This window comes from Rana temporaria, chromosome 7 (assembly GCF_905171775.1).
Source record: "Rana temporaria chromosome 7, aRanTem1.1, whole genome shotgun sequence".
Lineage (NCBI taxonomy): Eukaryota > Metazoa > Chordata > Amphibia > Anura > Ranidae > Rana > Rana temporaria.
The window spans coordinates 59,064,337-59,080,374 of NC_053495.1; the positions used below are offsets into that span (position 1 = coordinate 59,064,337).

Sequence of the window (16,038 nt, forward strand, 5' to 3'; positions counted from 1 at the left end):
TACTTGTATAAAAGAGTTCGGAATGACTAATAACATGAGTCAGCCTGAAATTGGGTCATTAGCTTATAGCACATATCAGAACTCCAAGGTTTCTTAGGAGTAGGGTAAAAAAAAAGTGTATATCTACAGCATAGGAGTACTTCCTACTAGCCAGCCTTTATTTTAGGGACATATGTAATTTAAATATTACAGTGGTACAAGAACACTATACAAAATAGGAGTTAACCTTGAAAGAAATCTCAATTTCAAATACAGCTGCAAAAGTTGATTGGATTGATTGCCAATTTAGCATTTTGTAAATTGAGACATGAGAAATCTGTGGTTGCAGGGCTCATGGTCAAAGAAGGGATGAATGTTCGGGTTTTAGCTGCTTGTGCAAAATAAAAAAAAAGCCATCAGGTACTCTTCTGAAAACAACTTTGACTGGCTTACAAAAGTGTCCTTCAACAAAAGAAGAAACAGCACTTTATCATAGTGTGAAAGATAACAAACAAGATGCAGAACGTGGGTGTGTGTAGCTGTTTGAAAATACTATAGTCCTATTGTATTGTTAATGGTCATAAATTGACTTAACAGGTTGCCAAGTACTCCAAAAATCACTTATCTGCAAAAATGTTGTAAGCTATCGGCATCCAAAGATGGAATTCACGACAGAGCTGCTATTCATTGTATCCAAGAGCAACACATGAAGGAACATTAGCAGAAAGCCACAAACCATTGAACCTGGGCAATGCAAAGACGTTTAATGGTCTTTTCCCTTTTATTATGAAATGTTTTATGTTTAAAAACAGCAAATGGATGCCTTTTAAACTACAATGTCAGTTGAAAACTATTAAAGGGTCAGTCAACCCAAAACTTATATTTTGGTAAATGCTGGAGAGTTAAAGCAGCATTAATCCCCAAAACAAAACATAAATATATTTATATATTGCCACTTACCAAGTACCGTATTTATCGGCGTATACTGTGCACTTTTTTGCCCTTCAAATCAGGGCAAAATCGTGGGTGCGCGATATACGCCGATACTCGCTTCCCGTACTGTGTTTGACCGCCGCCGCCGACATATACCGAGGGCAGTACACTCGAGTACACTTGGCCAGGGTTGGCTCCCCTCGCGGTTATGCAAGAGGAGCCGAGCATGCCCGAGTGTACTGCGCTCGGTATATATCGGCGGCGGCGTTCAAACACAGCGCGGGGATCGGCGGGATCGGCTCAGAGACAGCACGGGAGAAGCGGGGAGGACACCACGAAGGCCGCAGACGGACGCCGGACCGGACAAGGACGCCGGGCAAGACATCAAAACTGTAAGTAATAAAAAAAAACAAAACAGGAATTTCACGTCTAGATTAGGGGTGCGCACTATTCGCCGATAAATACGGTAATCAAATGTGGTGGCTGCATTCCTTTTATTTTTTTATTTTTTTGAAGGGTTGCAGGGCTCACTCCCCACTGCCCTTCCTCTCTCTCCCCCACTCACAATGCCCCTACCCCATTACTCTAGTTGCAGCTCCACCTCACCCCCCTTTCATTGACTTCTAATACTCAGAATTCCCTTCTATCTATGCCCCTCTTCTACTTCACCACCAATCGTTAATGCTGAGTTTAACCACTCATCCCAAATTCTGTGATATTTCTGAGGTGTTCCCCTATGCTCATACAGTAATTTCTCATATGGGAGTATTTGATTTACCGCTTTAAGCCATTGTTCCTTTGAGGGAGGCGTTTGTTGCATCCATCCAAGTACAATTTGCTTGCGCGCCATAAATAAAGTTTCTTGTAGACAGATCTTAGCGTATCTATTCCACCTCTGATTCTCGACTAGTCACAAAAGGCATACTTCCAAGGTGAGGGGGACACTTCCTCCCATCACCTCCTACAGTATATCCAGGACCTGCCTCCAGTATCTATTAATGCTCGGACAAGACCACCTTACATTAAGGTGTCCAGATTTTTAAAATGAAATCCGGGGACATATTTTTTCTTTATTAGTAATGGCAACAATCAGCGACTCTCTGCCCTTTGCCGCCCGCCTCACAGCCTCTCAAGTCTGATGCCACGTACACACGGTCGTCTTTCGGCATGAAAAAAAACGACATTTTTCAGCATGTCCAAAAAACATCATCAAACTTCATCATTAAAAACGATGTTGCCCACACACCATCATTTAAAAAAAATGATGAACAAAGCGCGGTGACGTACAACACGTACGACGGCACTCTGAAGGGGAAGTTCTATTCGCCTTTGGGCTGCTTTTAGCTGATTCCTTGTTAGTAAAAGACGATTGGCGCTTTTTTGTCTGTTACAGCGTGATGAATGTGCTTACTCCATTATGAACGATAGTTTTACCTGAACGAGCGCTCCCGTCTCAAAACTCACTCAGAAGCCGAAAAACGATGTGAAGCCCACACACAATGATTTTAAATGATGTTTATAAAAATGTAAAATTTTTTCATATCGAAAAAAGACCGTGTGTACGCGGCATTACTCTTCGGGCCCCAGCTACTACTGGATGGGGAGCTTATGCCGGAGTTCAGCCTTTTGAAGAGCTTGCAGCACCCTGTTGAAGTCTGCCTGCCGTTTTTTTTTAAGCCTAGAATCCTGAGAGATCAATTCACCCCTCACCACTGCCTTGTGACCCTCCCAAACAATCCCTTTGCTCACCCCCTCAGTCATGTTTTCCCTAAAGGAATGGGACAGAACGTCCGCAACCTTTGAGACCGCCACCTCATCGTCCAGCAGAGACTCGTTCAACCTCCATGACCAAGCCCAAAGGGCGTCTGGCTGCAAGGCCAACGTGGTCGTCCCAAGGGCATGGTCAGATATAGTGAGATTCCCAATGGACAAAGCCAGCAGCACCTCCAGGGCCAGATGATCTACACAGATTACGTCTATACGGGTATAGACGTCATGGACTTTCGAATAATAACTGTAGTCTCTGTCAGAGGTGTGTAGTACACGCCAGCTGTCAAACAAACGGTGGGTCTGTAGGGATCTACAAAAAGTGCCTACAGAAGGCGTGCGAATGGGAGGGGCGATTGTGGGAAGTGTCAAGCTGCGGATGAGGACTGACTTTAAAGTCGCCGGCTAAGACCAGAGGACCCTCCCTGAAGTCCACCAGGCTATCCAGGGTGCTATCAAGGAACGAAAGTTGACCTGAATTAGGGGAGTAAATCGTAGCTACAGTGAGTTTCTGACCCATTACTGAACCCTTCAGAAAAACGTACCTTCCCAAGGGTCTACTCTGCTCTCTGCGACTTGATAGGGGCAAGATTTATGTATGGCAATAGCCGTGCCCTTAGATTTAGTGTCCGGTGCGTTGCTTAAAAACCATTGGTTGTACAGATGGGTTGGCAGTTTAGGCATTGACCAGGGGGTAAAATGCGTTTCTTGTAAAAGGATCACCTGTGCCCCAGACCGCTTCAATTCCCACCACAGCTTACTACGCTTACATGGAGAGCAAAGACCTCGGACGTTATAAGAGAGTACCTTAAGTGACACCATCAGGGAGTCTGGCTGCGGGAGGTATTTGTGTCACAGAGACGGGTGTAGCGCGGAGGGTGGAGCCGGAGGTCGTTCCTGTGAAAATAACGAAAGCAAGAGAGAAAAATTAGAAGGGGGAAAAAGAGAAACGGTGAGAGACCGTAAAACAAATACACAACACATATAGTAACATGGGGGAGAGTGCCCCATTCCAAGACAACAGGGGGATGAGCCCGGGGTCAGCCCTACAAGGGGCCCATTCCCATTTCCAAAAAGGAAATATACCTAGCAAGGTACGGCCTACTGAGGGGAATGTGGACCAACGTGAGAGGGCAGGGCGCGAGGGTCAGCCCCCGCCCACCACCGCACATTTAACATATAACAATCGTTTAGGAGGGTAAATCAGCTTGTCAAAACCGATAATTAAGTATTTCCGCGCTAGGACTGAATGTTAAACGCTGCTGCCTCTCCGTGGGTACCCCCAGGTGAGAGTCAGTGATTGTAAATAATATTAATAATCAGGGAAATTGGCGCTGCTAGCCTGGTACTAGACTATAGTTCGCTGGGTTGTGGACAAGTATGTGATCCGATAAATGATGTCGGGTTCCTTCCTGTGGTTAGCTCATATGTAGAGCCACCATTAGGATGTGAGGTCCCCCTTTTTATTGATGTGCAGTATATAACCGCGTGGTCCTGTGCTAGTGTGATGACCCTGTGTGTCCTCCACAAAACCAAAGAAAAAAGTGTTTGTAGAAAATAAATAGAAAATGCGAGAAGAACAGTGGAAGAAGGGTAGTCAATATTTGGCTACCCTGGTAACTGTGTGTGATAAAACAGATCAACGTGTCAATTTCAATTGGGCCTCTAGGTGTCCGCCCTGTGTGTGGTAAAAGACCTAAATTAACCACTTATGTGAACCAATAGATATGATCAATCCATATAAAAAAGAAAAAGAAAACAAACCATAAAATTGTGTGTGTATGTGACAAACCAACGTGCAACCCTATTGGAGAGGTATGTCACTATCCGTGGTTTATGGCTCCTGTCTGTATCATGTGTCAAACATATGGATAATTACTAATGCATAGTATAAATAATTTCAATATAAACTAAATATGATTTCATCAAACATCAAACAATTAAAGTGCTCTGTGCTGGTGATTCCTCTGCTGAGGTATGTGCTAATCTGTGAACCCCTCAAATTAGGTATAATCTGGTTTATATCAAAGGTGTATCAAACATTACATTAAGTTTCCCCTTGGTTGTCAAACCCGCGGTTTGTGATCCTAATCAGGGTATTTGCTACTTCTTATTGCTCAGACTTATACTTCAAAGAGGTATACCAATATTTAAAAATGAACCGTCAAAGTCTTAATTAAGGATTCCAAATAAAGTAAAAAACAGTAACAAAAAACAATGCAGTCCTCAATTCAGGCTATATAAGCAGTGCGATCCACAGCAGGGTCATATAATTATTCCTTATCCTCCTGCCAGCATTTCTCCCGTATCCCCTCTCTGGCTTGGCTCACGATCCCCCCTATTGGGTCCCCACTCACCGGACAGATGACCCCTCAAGGGGGTGTAGAGCTTGCCTGAATAAGCTCCAGTGAGCTATCTGATGTCAGGTGGTTACCTCTCCTGTTTTGTTCGGTCTGGTGTGGGATGGCGTCTTCCCCGTGTGCCGTGCCTTATCTCATAAGGTGATGGTTGTATAAAAAATAAAGAAAATCCACATAGAGTAGTACGGTCGGTGCTTGGTGATCAGCTTTAATGCAGAAAGATCAGACCAAGTACAAAATGGTTAAAAATACTAAAAGTAAAAAAACACAAAGCAAAATAAAATAAAAACCGTTCTGCTGCTAACGGTAGGTGTAAGACAATGTCCAGTCCGCCGCCTCGTTATGCACTTTCTGGGTCTAATTCTGATGGAACAGTCCAGCGGGGTATACCGCAGCACGTGTGGCTGTTTGCGCTCCACGGCTCTGAGGTCCGTACCCGGAAGTGTCTGCTGGCGGTGCGTGCGTGTGACGTGACAGAGGCTAAGTCACCTGACTAGTTTAGTCAAATAGGACTTTTTCAAAGGCGATAGCCATCCTTCACTTCACACTAAGTTTTGTATATTACTCGGCAGCCAATTCCCTCCTATCAGGGAGTGGCTGTGTCCCTATGGTCAAATCAAAGCGCTGAGATCTAATACGGGGGGCGTATTTGCTGGATACGTGGCAATTGGATTTTAATTAGTTGGTCAGCTAATTCAGCTATATATTTAACCCATGAGTGGGTTAACAAAGGGTGGGACTTTACATACTATATGTTGCAATCTGTGCGCCTGTACATCATATATGCTGATGTAGGTGTACATTTGGTTAAACAGGTGATTGGATGCCGGCTAGTATACCGATTCATTAGTCAGCATATAATTTAATAAGACATGTTAAATCATACAGACCCCTCTGTCAAGCTGTTACCTCATGTTTTGCAGGTTACACTTGTATGCTTTTGAGTGTAATTTGTTCTAGTGTACCTGCTGTATCAGGAGCAGCTTATGTTATTTAAGAACTAAGGGTGGTAATGCACTTTGGGTGTACAAGTGAATACTCTATGAGGATGAGAGAAATATCTGTATATATAGAAAGATGAAACATGGATGAGAGGAAATATATATATGTGGTAAATTTCTGTAGATGAAACCATTATTCAGGTAACCCCTGTTGTAAAAAATCCTGAATCTGATGTAAGGCTAATTCTGATTGCAGCATGGGCTGATTCTAAACACTACTAAGAATTATCTTTTTAAATGAAAGTGTGGGGTTATACAATTATTCTTAAACCTAGCCCAGAATTTCAGAAGGACGTTTGTTGAAATGTGCATCTCATAGGCACCCCATGGTGAACTTGGATATCCCCTCTGCATTTCCTCTCACCATGCGCCTCCCCAGCTGCACAAATAAGCAAACAAATAATACAAGTGAGCTCTATTTTTTAAGTTCTGCACTCCCACTTGTTCATTTTTTTATGTGTTAGAACCCCCTTAGAAAAATGTGGGGGTGAAAAAACTGGCGTATGAACTCAAGATAAAGGTGGATATAGGTGGGACAGGCTGTGTCCAAAAAGTTTTCACAAGAATATTTTACTGCGGTGGTAGTTGAATTAAGCTTAATATTATTTCATCTGACTTCTACTGGATTTGTTTGAATCCAATTATTAGTCGACTAGAGTCCAATATCACAACTGGAATCCTATGTTTTATATGATCTATTCCCTGTATAATGATAGTGCCGAAGAAACTGTCATCCAATCTTCATATCATTATTGCAGGTATCAAAAATTCTTCTAGATTTCCAAGGCCTAGTAGTTGGATATGTAACAGTTAAGGTCGATGTCTAAGTTTATTCCTTTTGGTGCCAACGATGCCAGCCTGTAAATCCATTCGGTTTCGTTCTGTGAGATTTGTATTTTTCTATTTCCTCCTCTCCAGTGATCTTGTACTGTATCTATACCGTAGAATATCATTTGGGAAGGGTCTCTATTATGAACTTCGCTAAAATGTTTAGACAAGCTATGATATGGGAACCCTTTGCGGATGTTTTTTATATGTTCCCTAATCCGAACTCTTAGGGGTCTTGTGGTCCTACCCACATATTGCAATTTGCAGGGACATTCAACAACATATGTCACATGCGTGGTGTTGCAAGTTATGAGTTTTCTAATGCGATATTCTTTATGGTAAGTATTTGATGTAAAAGTGAGGCGTCTGCGGATTTGTTTTTTACTCTTTTTACAGGGGAGGCATCTCTGACATCTGTAAAATCCTTTTAATTCCGGGTACAGTTCCACAGATTTTGGTGGATTCACCACATTATGTACTAATTGATTCCTCAAGGTGGGTGCCTTCCGATAGATGAAATGAGGTTTGTTGGGTAGAATTTTTGCTAATGTAATGTCCTCTTTGAGAATGGGCCAGTATTTATTCATAATTGTTTCCAGTTGCCGGTGTTGGTTACTGTACCCTGTTATAAAGGCTGTGTCATACGAATTTCTCTTAGATTTTGGATTCGGATTAAGTAATGTTGCTCTATCCATATTTCGTATGTTTTCTTTTAGTTTCAGTAATGGTAGGTGTTGATAGCCTTTCTCTTCAAACCTTTTAAGCAGCACATCCGCTTGTATGTCAAAGTCTTCAACTCTGTGGCAATTTCTCCTTATTCTAAGGAGTTGGCCCTTTGGGATGTTTGATATCCACTTACTATGATGGCAGCTCGATGTGGGTATATATCCATTTCTGTCTGTTTGCTTGAAGTATGTCTTAGTACATAATGTTCCCTCATTCTTGAAGATCTCCAGATCTAGGTACTCGATAATTTCCCTGTGCCATTTGCCCGTAAATCTGATGTCAAAACGGTTCTGGTTAAGTTGTTGCATAAAGGATTCAAGTGTGTCAGATGATCCTTCCCATAGGATAATGATATCATCTATATATCGCCTGTATAGTTTCATTTGTGGGATGTGTTGATTATAGATGTACTGTTGTTCCCACATATCCATGAATAGATTTGCGACGCTTGGGGCATCGCTACTCCCCTTGTTTGCACGTAATATTCTTTATTGTACCAAAAATTGTTGTTCTGCATTGCTAGTTGGAGTCCCTCTAAAACATAGCAAATTTGTTCCTGTCTCATGTCGGATTTTCCATGTAGTGCTTCTTCTACACCCTTGAGGCCATCTGCTTGGTTTATGCTGGTATACAATGATTCTACATCTATGGTAGCGAGTAGGAGATTTTCTGTATTGTTAATGTTTTGAAGTTCTTTAATCAATTGGGTGCTGTCTTTCAGGTGAGATCTCCCATGGGACACTATTGGTTTCAAGTACTGGTCGAGGTATTCACCTAATCTAGAAAAGACCGAATTTATGCCGCTAATGATGGGCCTGCCAGGCGGGTTAACTTGTCGTTTGTGAATTTTTGGTACTTGGTATATTACAGGTGTTTTAGTGGCTTCAGTCACCAGATACTCAGATTCCTTTTTTGTCAGAATATCCATATCTCGGCCCTTCTTGACAAAGGTCCTGAGTAGTTTCTCATACTGGAATTTTGGATTTCCTTTTAGTTTCTTATATGTTCCTTCCACCTTCAGTAAATTTTCCATTTCTTGTTCATAATCTTTAATGTTTAAAATCACAAGCCCCCCCCCCTTTATCTGCTGGTCTAAAGACCACTCCCTTCTTAGAGATTTCTTTAATAGTTTTCCAAGTGTTTCGTGTATGTTTCTTTCCTTTATTTCCATTCTGCTTTATTTCTTGTTCCACCATTTTTTTGAAAGCTGACACACATTGGTTCCCTTTTGTTTGTGGGTTATAGACAGAGCGATTTTTGAGCTTAGTTTGTTTATAGATGGATTGTTGTTGTATTGTTTCATTAGGGTTAAGGGTAAAATGTTTTTTCAGATTAAGTTTCCTTAGGAATTTTTGGAGATCGATATACGTGTTAAAGTGATCCAAATTTTTCTCCGGGGCATATTTGAGTCCCAAATCAAGCACCTTCAGTTCTTCATCGGAAAAAATGGCATCACTCAAATTATAAATTCCTTGGCCTAATATTCTCGCTGTCTTTTTCTTCTTGCCACCTCTCTTCCCTCTTGGTCTTCGGTTCTTTCTGTAGTCCAATCTTCCGTTGTTGTATTCCTGTCCCATTGTGGCATTCTCCCTTGTCTTCCCTGAGGGTCTTGAGTATGTTGACGTATCTGATATCCTGCTCCTTCCTGTCCTCTCTGTATGTCTCGTGGAGTCCCTTGTTCGCCAGTTTGCCCTCGTTGCTTCCACGTATGTCCTCTCCAGTTTGGATTTTTGTAAGAGGGTCTGGTTTGCCATCTTCCTGGCGGCCTGTCTTGAAAGTTTGCCCTCTGAAAACCCCTGTTATCCCTTTGATTGGTTCTTTGGCGTGTTCCAGCATTCATTCTGACATCTTGTTCTCTTTCATAGGGGCTTCTGTTTCTTCTGGGGGTGTTGATTCGTTGGTAATTAGGGTTTCTGGAGTGTCTTGGTGTATTATTTCCTGCTCCTCTGTGTGGACTTCTTTGTTCTCTATATCTGGTAGAGTGGGATGGATTTGGGGAGCGGTGTCCCCTTGGCGGGGGTGTCTGAAATCTTAATATAGGACGGCTAAATTCTTACTCACTGTTGAATTCCTCACTATCAGCCTCGGAGCTTTCTTCTGTGCATAATTCATCTATGTCTATAAGTTGTTCATCTTCTGTTTGCCATTTGTATACCTTGTTCATTTTGTAATCAGTAATATCCCGTTTGAATTTTTTCTGTTTTTTTGTTTGAATTTCTAGATCATATTTTTTAATCGACTCTTGTAGTTGTAAATCAGCTTGTCAGACCCAAAAAAAAAAAACTAATAAAATTAACAAAACATAAACTGGGACATCAGGGAAGCCATCAGGGGGATCAGAGTCAGACAGGGGGCGAGGCCTCAACCACAGTTCGTCTACAATGGCCATTGACAGGGAGTCCAGCTCAGCAGCTCCAATAGTGGCCCCAGTCCCTGTAGTAAGGCATGCAAAGGCGCATAGCGCAACAATGTCTAAACCCACCCCCCCAAAACGGAGATTACTTTACAAGGTCTGGGCAGGGAAGAAGTTGCAAAAGTAATAATGGGTGAGGATAGACCTGAGGAGGGGGGGGGGGACAGCAGCTGGGGAGCAGCAAAAGGAGCACAAAGGAGAAAGTTCCATTAGTTCCCTGGAGGCTCCAAGCCCCGGGGGGGAGTTGTTAGAGGGACGTCCTCGGTCCCGCCTGCGACTCTTGCGGCTAACTGGCATCCATTGTTGTGGAAGTTGCAGGTGGGGGTGTTCAGTCCCCTCCAGTCAGGGAAATCCACCGGCTCTAGCCCCAGGGTGTCCAAGAAATGCGGGAGGTCATCCTTATTATGCAGTGTGGCCTGCTTGCCATCTTTGGTCACCTGAAGATAAAAAGGAAACCCCCAGCGGTAAGGCAGTCCCGCTTTTTGTATAGCTTCCAGCAGTGGGCGGAGGGCCCTGCGCTGCATTAGGGTACGCCTTGAGATATCTTGGTAAAATTAAAGTTGGGCCCCATCAAAGTCAAAGTACTGCCTCCCACGCATCTTTTGCATGATCCTGTCCTTCAAAGTATATTTGTTAAGCTTTCATATTACGTCTCTAGGATTATCCACATCCTGGGAGGGGGGTCTTAGGGCCCTATGGGCACAGTCGATCTCAATGATCGCTGTTGCAGGCAGGCCCAGGATCTCCCTGAATACATCTTCCAATGTAGGCACAATATCCTTGGGAGCAGTGGCTTCTGGCAGGCCGCGTATGCGAATGTTGGCCCTCCTGCTACGATTCTCAAAATCGTCTAACTGGCAGAGTAAAGCTTCTATTTTCCGGTCCTAGGCACTGCACCCGTCTTGTAGCATGGAGATGGCTGGCAAGGCCTCATCCAGCCTCTGTTCCACTGACTCCATTCTAGCCCCCAGGTGGTTAGTGTCTGCTTTTAGCTGGGCTATGTCAGCTTTGAAGGCATTCTCAACCCTGGCAGTGAATCTTTCCAGGTCCTCACGTGTGGGGAGAGACCAAATATGGCGCTTTAAATCCCTGTCACTCAGGACATCCACCATGTCAGGGCCCCGATCATGGGAGGTAGAGGATCCGGGGGAAGGTGAGGGAGCAGTGTCACTCACCAATTGTCTGTTGCTGCCTTGGATGCCTTAGTCCCCTTCAGCGACGGCGCCATCTTGGAGGCCTCAGGGCCCGGTCCGCGGGTCCCACCAAAGAAAGCCTGAGTCCCATCCATCCTCGACTGCTGGGAGAGTGCCCACCGTCCCTGGGACATCGATTCTGCCGTTGTGGGGGTAAGTCACCCCTCTGTGCTGGTGATAAATGCGGCGGTGTACGAGGAGCTAAGGCAATGCACGTCCTCACTCCTCCATAGTCAAGCCACGCCTCCCATGTCCCCCATTGTTGAATGTGCCTTGGGCATCTGAACAGCACAGTGGAGAGTACTGCTGTCATGCATGCATCTGGACATTAAAAATGCCATCATTGTGGTACTGGCCTGTTCTGTAAATTCATAAAGTTCTGCAGGACAAGGAGAGAGGCACTGTTGAACCAGAGCCACAAAAGTCAACATGTTCAGTTTATAGACTTGAGGTCAACTGCACATGTCATGACTATCAGCAATTAGTTTGCAGATTTTTTTGTATCACCGGAGGGGGAAGTATCAGGGCATGATCAATGCATGTAATATATTTTGTTCTTTCTGCATTATTTCTGCTTACTGCCTTTTAACAAAAATGTTTTTTTCTTTGAATACATTTTTTCCAAGGTACCTTTTTTGTCTTTTTTTATTTCTCTTGTGGCTCTTGGCACTAGGTAAAAATACAATCGTCTGTTTCCAGTGTCTTTTCCCCCTGTGCGAGGCAAAGGTATACAGTATCCTTTGTAGTCTACATACATTTACCCTACACGGAGGAAAACGCGTCCTTTTACTTCTGTGTGAAATAATGTACCGTATATACTCAAGTATAAGCCGACCCGAATATAAGCAGAGGCACTTAATTTTACCACAAAAGACTGGGAAAACTTATTGTCTCAAGTTTAAGCCTAGGATAGGAAATGCACAAGCTACTATAAGTGGAAAAGAGGGTCAACAATGCCGATCTGCAGCCTTACTGTGCCAAACTGCAGCCTTAGGCCCCATACACACGGGAGGATTTATCCGCGGATACGGTCCAGCGGACCGTTTCCACGGATAAATCCTCTCGAGGATTTCCGCGGATTTCTATGCGATGGCGTGTACACACCATCGCATTGAAATCCGCGCCGAAATCCTCTGGCGATGACGTGTCGCACCGTCGCCGCGATTATGACGCGGCGACGGGCGCGATGCTGTCATATAAGGAATTCCACGCATGCGTCGAATCATTACGATGCATGCGGGGGATCCCTTCGGACGGATGGATCCGGTGAGTCTATACAGACCAGCGGATCCATCCGTTGGGATGGATTCCAGCAGATAGATTTGTTTGGCATGTCAGCAAATATTCGATCTGCTGGAATCCATCCCAGGGGAGAAATATCCGCGGAAACAGATCCGCTGGAGTGTACACACCATAGGATCTATCCGCTGAAACCCATTTGCTGGGATTTTTCAGCGGATGGATTCTATCGTGTGTATGGGGCCTTACTGTGCCCATTTGCAGCCTTACTGTGCCCATTTGCAGCCTCATGTACCTTTTGATCTCCCGCTGTGTCATGCGGCTGTCCACTGTAAAAAGCCCCACCTCCTCCTCCTCGTCTGTGATAGACGAAGCACTGATTCAGTTTCCCAGCATTGTTATCAGTGTTTAGTGTTCCATCTATCACGGATGAGGAGGAGGCGGGGCTTTGTTACAGTGGATGGCTGCCGAACAGTTAAGACTGACTCAGTGGGAGACCCTCACTTGAGTATAAGCCAAGGGGTGCTTTTTCAGCATAAAAAAAATGTGCTGAAAAAGTCTGCTTATACTTGAGTATATACGGTACTTGTTAACCCCCACACTGAAGTAAAAATTGAGTAGTGCTGTAGTACATCATAGCAACTAAAAAAAATAAAATTTGATACAACACAACAACATTATCTGTTCAATACATGAAATTGAATGGGACTTTGTATGCCCTTTCGGGTATATTAAAGCGGAGGTTTACCCTCAATCTGTACAATATATTACCGTGAACTGTAGCCTTAATACATGTAAAATCTACAGGGGTTTTTTTTCGGGGGTCTATGCTTACCTTGATTCTGATGTATTTCAGCTCGCTTCCGGGTCATGTTCCCTGCGGGAGTGGGCGTGTCACTCCTTTTCTTCGACGGCCCAGTGTGTGATGGGAGCTGTGCGCAATGTCTCCTGGGAGTTGCGTGTCAAGATTCCCAGGAGACGATCTGAACGGGGCTAGCACGGGGCGTTTATCTGAACTGATGTCACCCGCGCTGCTCGCCGTCAACACAGTACATGCCTGAGATTATGCGGTGCATGATTTGAGCATCGCATCACCGCTTCCAGGAAGTCTTTGCTTGTGGGCTTCACAATGCCCACAAGCAAGATGGAAAACCCCTGGATGAAATTTTAAAAGTTCTTGTTTCTGACGTAAAACGAAGCGATGGTATTACAAGCGGCTAGCAAGTTTGTGATACATCGATATCTGTATTACTATGCATTGCACATAAAACCAAAAAATTGAGAAACCGCGGAACCTCCACTTTAAACACCAACTCGTTGAATGTAAAATTACATACAGTTTTATTTCATATCAAAAGACAATTAAACCATATATGTTAAAAACATATTCACACATGTGGCGGCCATGGTAGTATATCTTTAGGCCTTAGGATTCCAAATATTTTCCAATGCGTTTCACGGGCTGCCCCACTTCATCAGGGCCTTGAATCCTCTAGAAGGTACTGTAATTGATTACAAACATTCATTAGGACATTTATACATTTTATTATCCTAGTGTTATCTAGTGATTAAAGGACATATTTGAATATTATTCTCATTTCATAATGTAGTATTTTACATTCATTTATAATTTTAAACGGAGGAATGGATTCAAAATTGTTTTATAATAAACGAAATGTTTGTGAATATTATAGTAATTTGTATAATCAATGTGTGAGACACTGATATCATCTAGTCAGCCAAGTCTGCGGGGAACACAACTCAATCCTCCAAAGTCAGTCAATATTTGCAGATCTTGTCAGACTTATAAATCTGTATATTGGAATACCGCGTTGAAAAGAGGAACATGATGTTTAGATTCAGTTGGATAGTATAAGGGAAGCAAATGGGGAGACAAGAGGGTGAGAAGGGAGGGGTAAGGGGATGGGAAAAAAGTAAGATGTGAGGATGAAAAGGGAAGAGATAAGAAGCTGCAAAAAAAAAGAAAGCCTGATGCTCCTAAAAGCATCAGGAAAAACGCCCTGTGTGCATGAGGACTTAAGCTTTTTTCCTTTATATTCACCTGGTGACATGGCCAATAACACACTTCTTGTCATAGAGTGTCTCCACCCTGGGGGAGCAACGGAGACACCATTGGGTAACAGCATTGTCATTCTGGTGAGATAGTAGAGTTAGATGCAGTAGCAAATTTATGGACTTGACTAACAAATTAAAGCAGAACTTCAACCTAAAAGGGTAAGTTTCACTTGATGTCATCCTCCCCCCTCCTCTTCTAATCATGGCACTTTTTTGGGAAGGTCGAAGAGCGGGTACCTGAGGTTCCTGCTCCCACTTCCAGTCAGATTGCTGCTGCAATCCACCGGACGTTCTCACCTTCACATGTAATCATGTAATGGTCCCAGAAGACTGGGACTATTAGCTAAGCACAGTGTGGTTTGTAGACATGTGCATTCGTTTTCGTTAGAATGCATTTTCGTCTGAAAATCTGTTTTTTCCGTTATCGTTTTAACAAACGATAACGAAAGTGCAAGAAACGAAAACCGAAAGATCCGACATAAAAAATGCTTTATTTTCGTTTTCGTTTTCGTTGCGGTAAAAATTCGATATAGAGAGATTCGACATTATAGGGAAAAGATTCGACACCATGGAGAAGAAATTCGACATTATAGAGAAAAGATTAGACACTATAGAAATAATAGATTCGACATTACAGAGAATAGATTTTGATTTATGAGAAAATAGATTCGACATTATAGAGAATAGATTCGTCCGAAAATCCAATAATACTTGGTTTCTGTCGAATGGTCAAAAGAATATTCGCCGGAACGTCAAATCTTTTTGGTTTCTGTCAAATGGACAAACAAATATTCGACGGAACGTCGAATCTTTACGTCGAATCGTACATTTCCGTTCGAATATTCCACCTACAAGAATACTAATGTTGTATGACTAGTAATAATACTAGTCATACAACATTAGAATTCTTGTAGGCGGAATATTTGAACGGAAATGTACGATTCGACGTAAAGATTCGACGTTCCGTCGAATATTTGTTTGTCCATTTGACAGAAACCAAAAAGATTCGACGTTCCGGCGAATATTCTTTTGACCATTCGACAGAAATCAAGTCTTATTGGATTTTCGGACGAAAGCTATTCCCCCCAACGAAAAACGAATTAAATCAAAACGATTTTCGGGAGTAACTAAATAAATGTATTTTCCAAACGAAAACGAAACAAAATATTCCAGTCTGCAGTCTGCACATGTCTAGTGGTTTGTACATGTGCAGTGGGCAGTTGGCTGTAAAGCTGTAAGGAGTCACAGCCAAATACCCACAGTTAACATGCAAGCACTTTTGTCAGGAACAGGTGTGACCAGAAATTTGTTTGCCTGCCACAGAGAATACCATACACAAGTAAAGTGTAAAATAATATAATTTATTTAAAAATAAGTAAATAACATAAAGGTAAATGCACCTCCAATTTACCAAAAATGTGTAAGTCAAACCAGATTGCAAAACAAATAGTGACACCCAATGAACAACTGCCCAAACCAGGTATTTACAGGAAAACAGGATCAGCGAAGTGTAGTTATAACAG

The 16,038-nt window shown here is 43.0% G+C and overlaps 1 protein-coding gene across 1 annotated transcript in view; it reads left to right on the forward strand.

The window, feature by feature from the left end:
- The window catches only part of IFT27 (intraflagellar transport 27), a 104,450-nt gene that overhangs the window by 76,655 nt on the left and 11,757 nt on the right, over positions 1 to 16,038 (forward strand). The window lies entirely within an intron of this gene.